Below are 10,333 nucleotides of genomic sequence, written 5' to 3'. Positions count from 1 at the left end.
TATTTAAAAATTTATGTTGAGACATCTTCTTTGACCCATGTGTTCTTCAGAAGTGTGTTGTTTAGTGTCTAATTCTTTTATAGTTTTTCAGCTATCTTTCTGTTATTGATTTCTTCTTTAAATCCATGGTTGTCTGAAAACATAGTTTCAATGATTTTTATTACTTTAAATTTGTTATGATCAATTTGTGGCCCTGAATATGGTGTATCTGAGTGAATGTTCTACGTCAGCTTGAGAAAGACATATATTCTGCTGTTGGATGAAATCTTCTCCAGACATCAGAAGATCCAGTCGATTGAAGATGCTGTTCAGTTCCACTGTACTCTTATTGAATTTCTGTATGCTGGATCTGTCAATGATGGATAGAGAGTTTTGGAATCTCCAGCTATAATAATGGATTCATCTATTTCTCTTAGCAATTCTGTCACTTTTTGCCTCACGTATTTTGACAGTCTGTTGTTAATACATGCACATTAGGAATTTTATGTTTTCTTGGAGAATTGACCCCTTTACCATCAAAATGATGCAAATCATTATTCCTGATAATTTTCCTTACTCTGTGGTGTTGTTTTGAAGGATAATTTCATTGGCTGGGCCGGGCCACTGGGCCATCGGCTTCGGAAGGAAAGAGGCTGCCTGCAGAGAGGCAGAAAGAGCGGTTCTGTGGAGGCACAGGACCTGGAGACCCCGTGCCGGGCTCTGCGCGGGTCGAGGCGCTCCCCTTGGCTGCTTGGCCGCTGCCAGCCAAGCCCTGAGCCATCCACACGTTGCTGAGGAGTTGCGGAGACTCCCGAACTGGGCCCAGGGGGTCTTCCACAATGGTCAGGAGGGCGGGTCTCCCCGGGATCCTAGGCAGTAGGCTGAGGCGTGTGTGGATCGGTTTCTCACTGGCCAGGGCACTGATGGTTGGAATGATCATCAGATTCTTTCCTAGAATGGCTCCTAGGCCCCTGGTTACTTATTCAGGGTCTTGCTAGAGGGACCTATCCTCCATTTCTTCTGTCTTCGTTTTCCTCAGATGTGGCATCTGTTATTGTATCTCCTGTTTTGGACAATGACTTCTGCTCCCTGGTGGAGGAGAAGGTGGAGCAGCAGGACGCTTGTGAGGTAAATGCTGAGGTCTTTTTCTATTGCAATTGTTTCTGGAAGAATGCTCCTGTGCTGCAGCAGCATCTTCTCTCGCCCTCTAGGCTTAGTGTGCTCCATTGCAGGTGTACCGTGTCATTGACTTTAGCGCTAGTAAAAAGCGTTTCCTGGGAGCCCGAGGCCTCCTCCCCTCTCAGCTCTCATCTTTTCTGACCCAGAAGCCTTTAGTGCTTCTGGGCTGAGGACGGCAGGACTCTCCCACAGTATTTCTGTCAATTTCACTCAGAGGATGACACAACCCCACGCTGAGGTCTCCTGGCACTGACTGGCCGAAGCCACCCCCAACTCCTTGATGTGGCATTCTTCTGGCCGTGGTGCCTTGGCTGCTCTCCTGGTGCAGCGTGGGGAATGAGCCGGGCAGGGACGTCCGCCGTCATCCTCCCAGGTGAGAAACGCTGGAGGCCATCCCTCCCAGTGGCTCTCAGGTGTGGGTGCTCTGTGCCACGTGCCACATGCCACGTGCGGTGGGCTACGCCTGGGGGGTGATGGCAGAGTTCCTTCCGGTGCCATCTCTGTTGGCCAGCATGCCCTCCCGGGTCCCTCGCGTGGCTGCTTGGGTGAGGATCGGCTGAATGGCCAGAGCTGGCCTGCGTGCAGGCAGAGGTGAACGGGGGCTCTGAAGGAGAGAAGAGTGAATGTCAGGAAGGTCCTGCAGGACCGAGTCCCAGCAGAGGCCTTGCCCACTGTTCCCAGGGAGGTGATCCGGTGGTGTCCCGGGGCACCGTTGGAGCCGGGTGTGGGGTGTGTCCTCTTCAGCCCAGCCGTCCCGGGGTTTTCCTGCTGAGATCAAAACGCAGCACGCTTGTGTTGCTCGTGTGGTTCGGAAGGCTCCCTTCGTGTTGGGATTGGACGCACCCCATGTGCCTCTCCCGGGGGAATTGGGAAGTGGACTCCCCTGCGAGCGCAGAGCCCCAGAGCTGAGTGCTGGGCCTGGCCAAGCGTGGCACGTCGCCACGTTACTCTCAGAGTACGCTGTCCCCATTGCCCTGCAGGAGCCTGGGAATGGCTGCCTCCCGGAGACCGTGGTGCAGGTGGGCAGCCAATGCGCAGAAGAGAAGACCCTTGGCGAGGGAGGGCCGCAGAGGCGGGGCATGGGCAGGGGAGAGGCTGGAAGGCAAAGCCTGGCCCCAAGGAGGAGCTTGGCTTCCAGGGCTGGGGCGTGGGCTTTTCCATCTCCGTCGTGCTCCTCTCTCTTCTGGAGGGGGAGCCAACCAGCTTCAAGCTTCTGGGGTGGCGGCGGTGGGGAGGAGGGCAGAGGGCGGCCCCCTGGCCTGAGATACCTGTCTGCCTGGCACCTGCACCTGCCATCCTTGGGCATGGCCTCTGCCGGCCCTGTCTTGGACATGAGCCCTTGCTCTTCTGCTTTGGCAGACACAGTAAGGGAGGTGTGGCGCCAGTGGCCCCTGCCCGTGGTGGGGTGTTGGTTTCGCGCCCGGCCGGGCAGGCCCGCCGTGGCAGGGGTGGAGTGGTCTTGCCCTGGTGCCGCTCCCTTGGCACCTGGTGTAGGTTAGGGGGCCGGGTGGGGTGCTGGCCCTGCTTCCGTGGGTTTCAGCTCTCATTGGTGCTGGTGCTCGCGTGGGCCACGTCACCCTCCCTTCACCCTTGTATCCTGCAGGTGAGAGTGCGGTCCGGCGGGCCTGCTGCATCGGGAGGACCAGCCAGCATGCCCAACACCATGGGTGTCGCGGCCGCCACGAGCTCTGGGCCGCCAGCCCCTCCTGTGGCCGGGTGGCCTCTGAGCCATCCGCCCTCACCTCCACCTGCCCCCCCGCAGTAAGGTCACCTGAAGAGTCGGAGTTGCCTCGTAGGGCGGGTTCATCTCTTGGCCTCTGGCTTGGTTGGGTCGAATGGGGAGACCTGCGCGAGGGCTTGGCAGCGGGAGGGCCAAGCTGGCCGAGGCTACTGGAGCGTTCCTCGCCTTTCTCAGGCCAGATGTCCCACGGGCTGCGTCCTCTGTGCAGCCTGGGCTGGGCCGCTGGGCCGTTGGGTGCAGAAGGAAAGAGGCTGCCTGCAGAGAGGCAGAAAGAGTGGTTCTGCGGAGGTGCATGGCCTGGAGACCCCGTGCTGGACTCTGCCCGGGTTGAGGTGCCCCCATCAACCACTTGGCCACCGCCGGCCAAACCCTGAGCCGTCCACACGTTGCTGAGGAGTCGCGGAGACTCCCGAAGCGGGCCCTGTGGGGTATTCCTCAAGGAAGGGTAGGAGGGGTGGCGGCGGGTTGCCCCTGCCTCCTCAGGGGCAAGCCGAGGCGTGTGGGGAGCCGTCTGCCGTCGGCCAGGGCCCAGAGGGTGGGCCAGGGCATCAGGCGCCTTCTGGAGGATGGTGCTGAGGGTCCCTGTTCCTTCTTCATGGCCCAGTCCGCGCGGGCCTGAGGAATAAGCCTCCATCCCTCCTCTCTGGCCTTTCTCAGATGCGGGACATGGTGCTACGGCTCCCTGGAGGGACAGCGGCTCCCGCCCCCTGGAGCAGGCGGCTGCAGTGGTGCAGCAGGAGGCCGTAGGCAAGGTCAATGGCGTGGTCTCTCTTCTGTAACGCCTCTTTCTCGAAGCGTGGCCCTACGCTGCAGCAGCCTCTCCTGGCCTCCGCGGCACTTCATGTGTACTGTAGCACAGCGACCGTGTCATCGACATTGGCGCCAGCACAAGCCGTCGCCCCAGGCGCATTGGGCCCCCCGCCCTCTGGGCTCTCCCCTTGCTGGTGTACCCAGTGGCCCCCGGTGCTCCCAGGCTGAGGACTGCAGGGCTCTCCCGCTGCGTTTCTGGTGCTGCCACTCGGAGCCTGAAACTTAAACACCACGCTAAGGTCTACTAGCACGTCCTGGCCGACCCCAGCCCGAACTCCTAGACGTGGCGTTGTTCTGGCCGAGGTGCCTCAGCTCCTCATGGTGCGGCTTGGGGGCGTGACCCAGCCGGGGACGTCCGCCGTCATCCTCCCATGCGAGGAACGTCAGAGGCTCTCCCAGTGGCTCCTAGTGGCTCTCGGGTGCGGGTGCTCTGTGCCACGTGCCACATGCGGTGGCCTACGTCCGGGGGGCGATGGTTGGAGTTCCTGCCGGTGCCGTCTTTGTTGGCTATCGTGCCCTCCTCAGGCTCTCCCGCGGTGGCTTCGGTGACGATCTGCTGAATGGCCAGAGCTAGCCTGTGTGCAGGCGGAGGTGGACGGGGCCCCTGAAGGAGGGAAGAGTGACTGTCAGGAAGGTCCTGCAGGACCAAGTCCCACCAGAGGCCTTCCCCCGTGTTCCCGGGGAGGTGGTCCCATGGTGTCCCTGGGCACCATTGGAGCCAGGCGCAGGGCATGCCCTCCTCAGCCCAGCCGTCCCAAGGTTTTCCCGCTGAGATCAAAACACACACGCTTGTCTTGGTCATGTGGTTCGGAAGGCTTCCCTCGTGTTAGCACTGGACGCAGCCCATGTGCCTCTCCCGGGGACTTGGGAAGCGGACTCCCCTGCGAGTGCCGAGCCCCAGAGCGGTGCGCTGGGCCTGGCTGAGCTTGGCAGGTCCCCGCGTTCCTCTCAGAGCACGCTGTACCTGTTGCCCTGCGGGAGCCCGGGAAAGGCCGCCTCCCCAGAGGCCGTGGTGCCCGTGGGCAGCCCCTGCGCAGAGGAGAGGACCCCTTTGTGAGGGAGGGCCACAGAGGCTGGGCTCGGGCAGGGGAGGGGCTGGCAGGCAGAGCCTGGCCCAACAAGGAAGAGCTCGGCTTACAGGGCTGGGGAGTGGGATTTTCCATCCTCCTCCATCCTCCCCTCTTCTGGAGGGGAAGCCAACCAGCTTCAAGCTTCTGGGGTGGCGGTGGTGGGGAGGAGGGCGCAGGGTGGCACCCTGGTCCGAGATGCCTGTCTGCCTGGCACCTGCCCCTGCCTTCCTTGGGCGTGGCCTCTGCCGGCCCTGTCTTGGACAGGAGCCCTTGCTCTTCTGCTTTGGCAGACACAGGCAGGGAGGTGTGGCATCGGGGGCCCTTGCCCGTGGTGCGGCGTTGGTCCTGCACCCATCCGGGTGGGCCCACCATGGCAGGGGTGGAGTGGTCTGGCACTGGTTCTCCTCTCTTGGCACCTGCTGTAGGGTAGGGGGCCGGGTGGGGTGCTGGCCCTGCTCCCGTGGGTTTCAGCTCTCGTTGGTGCTGGTGCTCATGTGGGCCATGTCACCTTCCCTTCACAGCTAAGAGTAATACTGTCAAGTCACTTATAGGCATATTGAAGGGAAGTGCGGGGGCAAAGCCGTGAGCAACAGTTAATGGAGTTTATACTCACTCGCTGATTGACTAGAAATGGAGAACAGCTATTTTACTGCATAGAATTCAAATAAAGATCTCTTGAGATGATTATTTACTGCATTCAAATCAAGTAGAATACCAAGTGAAATGCAATGTACTGAAATCCAAAATCCTATTAAGATTTGTTTCAAATCTTAAGTCTTGTTTTAAATCAGAACTAAGCTCACTTTACAAACGCATATCCTCAAGATCCCAACTTGCTCTGCAGTCTTTTCTAAAGCCAGTAATCATGAGTGGCTTCAAAAAAGCCAGTTTTAGGGGCCAGCCCGGTGGCACAGCGGTTAAGTGTGCATGTTCTGCTTCAGTAGCCCAGGATTCACTGGTTTGGATCCCTGGTGTGGACATGGCACCGCTTGGCACACCATGCTGTGGTAGGTGTCCCACATATAAAGTAGAGGAAGATGGGCATGGATGTTAGCTCAGAGCAGTCTTCCTCAGTGAAACGGGGAGGATTGGCAGCAGTTAGCTCAGGGCTAATCTTCCTCAAAAAAAAAACAGCCAGTTTTAGGGGCCGGCCCCATGGCAGAGTGGTTAAATTCGTGCACTCTGCTTCGGTGGCCCAGGGTTTCGCCGGTTTGAGTCCTGGGCGTGGACATGGCACTGCTCATCAGACCATCCTGGGGTGGCGTCCCACACGCCAGAACTGGAAGGACCCACAACTGAAAATACACAACTATGTACTGGGGGGCTTTGGGGAGAAAACAGAAAAAAAAACAGATACAGATACAGAACCTTAATTACAGATACTTGTTTATGTGCTAGGGATAGTAGGATAAAACATGATTCATGCTCTCAAGGAACCCATTCTACTAAGGCGAAAAAATGCAGAAACAAGTAATTAAGATACAATGTGGTAAGTGCTTTTACAGGGATATAGCAGCAAAGAAGCTAACCACCATGGGGGTTAGAGTTTTGGGGATAGCTTCACTGAGATGAAAATACTGGGGCTGGGACTTGAAAATAATGAGTCAGCCAGGTAGGAGGGAACATTGCATCTAAACACACAGTTTGGTTTGGCTGGAGCCAAGACTGCACGTTGCAGAGCAGTGGAGCTAGAAGAAGAGAGGGCAGTGGGAGCCAGATCACACAAGATCAATGTGGTCAAAGCTAAGGACTCAGACTTTATCCTGGGGCATCAGGGAGTCCCCTAAAGCTTCTCCCCTCCTTAAAATAGCTTTGCACTTATATGTGGTTATTAAAGTAGTTCATGCTTGTTACAAAAGAGTCAGATAATAAAGGTGAAATAGATAAAAGACAGACAGACGATAGATAAATGAAAATAAAAGTCATCTGTCATTGTACAACTCAGATAATTACCACTGTCATTTTGGTCTGAGAGGCAGCAGAGTATAGTGGTTAGGAGCTCAAGCCCTGGAGTCACACTACCTGAGTTCCAACACTAAGCTCTACCATCTGGGACAAGTGCCTGAAACTAAGACTCGGTTTCTTCATCTACAAAGTAATAATAATTATACTTCATGAGATTATTGGGAAGACCAGTGAGGTAGCGCAAGTGCAGTGTACTGAGGCTGGTGCCTGACATATCATAAGTACTTAATAAACACCAGCTATTATTATTACTTTTCCCCTGTAACTTTTTTAAGCTCATGTTGAGCACTTATTATTAGCCATTTACAGTTTTGAGCACTTTACATCTATTAAATCATAATTAAAGTCTTCTGAAGTGGGTTCTACTATTATACCCATTTTACAGATAAAGAAATGGAGGAATAGATAAATGCTAGAACCAAGACTGGCATGCAGACTCCAAAGCCGAAACTGTCTCTGTCCTGAAGGGATTATAGTATACACTGTTTTGTAACCAACTCCACCCACCAAAAAAAAAATCCTGTAAATATCAGTTAAATATAACAGACGTCAATTTTGATAATAGTTCATTCTCTAAATTTACCTAAAAATTTATAATTTACCTGAAAAAATTCCCTACTGACAACACTTGTTTTTTCAAAAGAATTATAAACAATATTATGATGAGCATCCTTGTATAAACATCTTTGAACATCTAAATTCCAGGATAAATTCCTGGTCAAAACAACCATGTATATTTTACATTCTGATAAATATTGCTAACTCCAGAAAGAATGTACCAATGTGTAATTACCAACCAGAACTGTATGAGATTGACAAGGAGGGAGTGAGTCAGGTAGGGGTCTATATGGCATTGAGTCATCACTGTTGCCAAGCATGGGACATCAGAGCCTGAGTAGGGTGAGGAGGGCATCCTGTAGGGGAGACAGCCCAGGACTAGGGATAGGAACCCAGGACACACATGCAGGAGGGTGGCCTGGTGTGGGGTGTCAAACCCTGAGAGGTATGAGGAGGACATCCATGCTGTGGGAAGTAGAGAGCAGCGAGGCCTCATCTCAGATGTCAGAAACTCATTAGGGTAAAAGAGGGCATCAATACTGAGGGACAATGGTAGCCCTTTACAGAATTCAGAGCCCAAACAGGGTGAGGGTGGCCACATGAGAAGGATACAGGAGGGGGACCTGGTACAAGGTCAGGGTGACAGAGCTCTAGAAGGGTGAGGAGGGTGTGGGGCAGTGGCAGCAATGGGAGACTGATCAAATGTATTGAAGATAATGGGAGTCAGGTTTCTCACTGTTAGAGAAGGAAGTTATAAGTATGAAAAGGGAGAAAACTACAAGCAACCCTGTGGAATCGGATTGGAAGTAGAGATATTGATTAAATTCATGTTTTTCAATATGCATGGATACAGAAAAATATTTAAATGTAAACATTTGTATGTGTGTTTGGCTATACGTGTATATTCATATACGCACATATTTCCTAGCTCTCTTTTGGGACTACTGATATCCCAAGAGCAATGAGCATATCTAGCATCCAGATCTTCAGTTTCTAAATGTCATTTTCCTTTAAAAAAATAAGTATCCTAGGAGAAATGCCTAATTCCAGGGCTGGGGCAGGGAAAGCACACATGAGCCTGGAAAATCTTTTTGTGCCAGAAAAGTAAATGCTCAAACAATGATAGGGTCATGTCAAAAGGACACAGAAGCTAGCCTCATGACCAAATCTGGAATCTTTTCAGCATCAATAAACCACTGAATAAAAGAGGTATCCATGAGTTCATACTGATTAAAAAAAAAGGAATAAATTGCAAGTCTGAGGAAGCATCTCCCTACAAAATTAGAGAAAAAACAGTAAGTTTAGAGAAGCTTAGCACACACTATCTTAATCAAGTAATCAAGGTTAGTATCACCAGTAATGGGACAAATCGAAATCATGTACAACCGGATACAAGAGAACAGAGTATCACTTCTGCAATATTTCTGCCAGAGATGTATACCCTGCGTCTAATTGATGAGGAAACATACAAACCTAACCTGAGGGACATTTTACTAAATAACTGGTCCAGGATTCTTCAAAAGTAGTAAAGTCATGAGTGTCAAGGAAGACTGAGGAATTGTCTGGATGGAAGGAGACATGACAACTGAATGTAACACATTCTAGCCTGGATCTTATTGCTTGAAAAGGACGTTACTGGAACAACTGGAGAAACTCGAATGAGGCCTATGGATTAGATGGTAGCAATGTATCAGTTCTTTCCTGATTTTGGTGGTTCCAGAGGATCGTTCCTAGGAAATATACACTAAAACGGGGGAGGGGAGATGGAGCATTGTGTTAGCAACTTCTTTCAAATGTTAGCTGGGGGAGTTTTGGGTACTGTTTTTGCAACTTTTCTGTAAGTTTGACAGTATTTCAAAATAAGAAAGTGATGAGACTGTCAATTTCCTTACACTTCTTACCACATTAACCTTTAAAAAACTGTTTTGCTAACCTGATCGGCAAAAAAAAAAAAAAAAAGGGAATCCCCCTTCAATAAAAATCTGTTTCCGAGCACTAACTCCCGTCCGGCATCCTGGATGACACATCGTATCTTTTGTTGATCTTCTGTCTCTCCCCACTGGAACCTAAGCAGTGGTCTTCCATTCCCTGCTGCAGCCCAGGGGCTCAGGGCGGCGCCCAGCACCCGGCCCACAAGACACAGGTGACGACTGACGGATGAGCGACCCATGCTCAGCTCTCAGCAAATGGCAGGGACGACCAGCAGCCTCGCGACTCCCCTTTGGAACGTAAACTGCACGAGGGCAGGGAATCGTGCTTCCGTGCGCCGGGATGTCCCCGGCACCTACAACAACCCTGGCACACGGACCACCTGAATCAACGTCTGCCGAGTGAACATCCGTCCTGTGCGCCAGGTCTACACAGGTCTAACCCGCCAGTATCTCCCCGGAGGTGGGAGGCGTTGCCCCGTCACTCCCATTTTACAGCTGGGAGAGCCGCTTCCCACAGGCCGGAGGGCGGGGCGCCTGAGCAGCGTCCAGCGCGGACCGGGCACTGCCGGCCGCTGGGCCGAGGGGCTGGGAGCTCCGAACCGCCTCGGGCCGCCCCCTCAGCCCCGCCGCTCACCTTGGCTCCGGGCCGCCTCTCCTCAGGTTCCGAGCGGGCTCTCCGCGCCTCGGCCGCCCCGACGTGCTTGCCAGGGGCGCGCCTCCTCTTCCGGCCCTTCTGGAGGAGCGCCCCGGTCCTTCCCCTCTCGGGCTCCATGAGGCTGCGCAGAAAGACGGGCGGGAGCTGAGGAAACCCCGACGGCCGGCTTCCCGAGCGGGGGGCAGCAGGGCGTCCACGGCTACCGCCTCCCTCGGACCCTCCCCACTTCCGTTCACACAGCGCGCCCCGCCGCGGAGCGAACCGCGCCGCCCCAGGCCCAACGGTTTTACCGTCCGCGCCGGAGGCAGGATTCCAAACGGTTCCCCAAGGGCGCAAACGCGACTCTGCCCGTCGGAAACAGGGAACGGGGCGCCCCAAAACGGCTCCCACGCCCCCGAGCCCCGAAAACGCCGAGGAAAAGCCGAGCAGAGAGCTCAGACCGCCG

The sequence above is a fragment of the Equus quagga genome, unplaced genomic scaffold, assembly GCF_021613505.1.
Source record: "Equus quagga isolate Etosha38 unplaced genomic scaffold, UCLA_HA_Equagga_1.0 720_RagTag, whole genome shotgun sequence".
Lineage (NCBI taxonomy): Eukaryota > Metazoa > Chordata > Mammalia > Perissodactyla > Equidae > Equus > Equus quagga.
The sequence above is the reverse complement of the archived record's forward strand: the minus strand, read 5'-3'. Positions refer to the sequence as shown.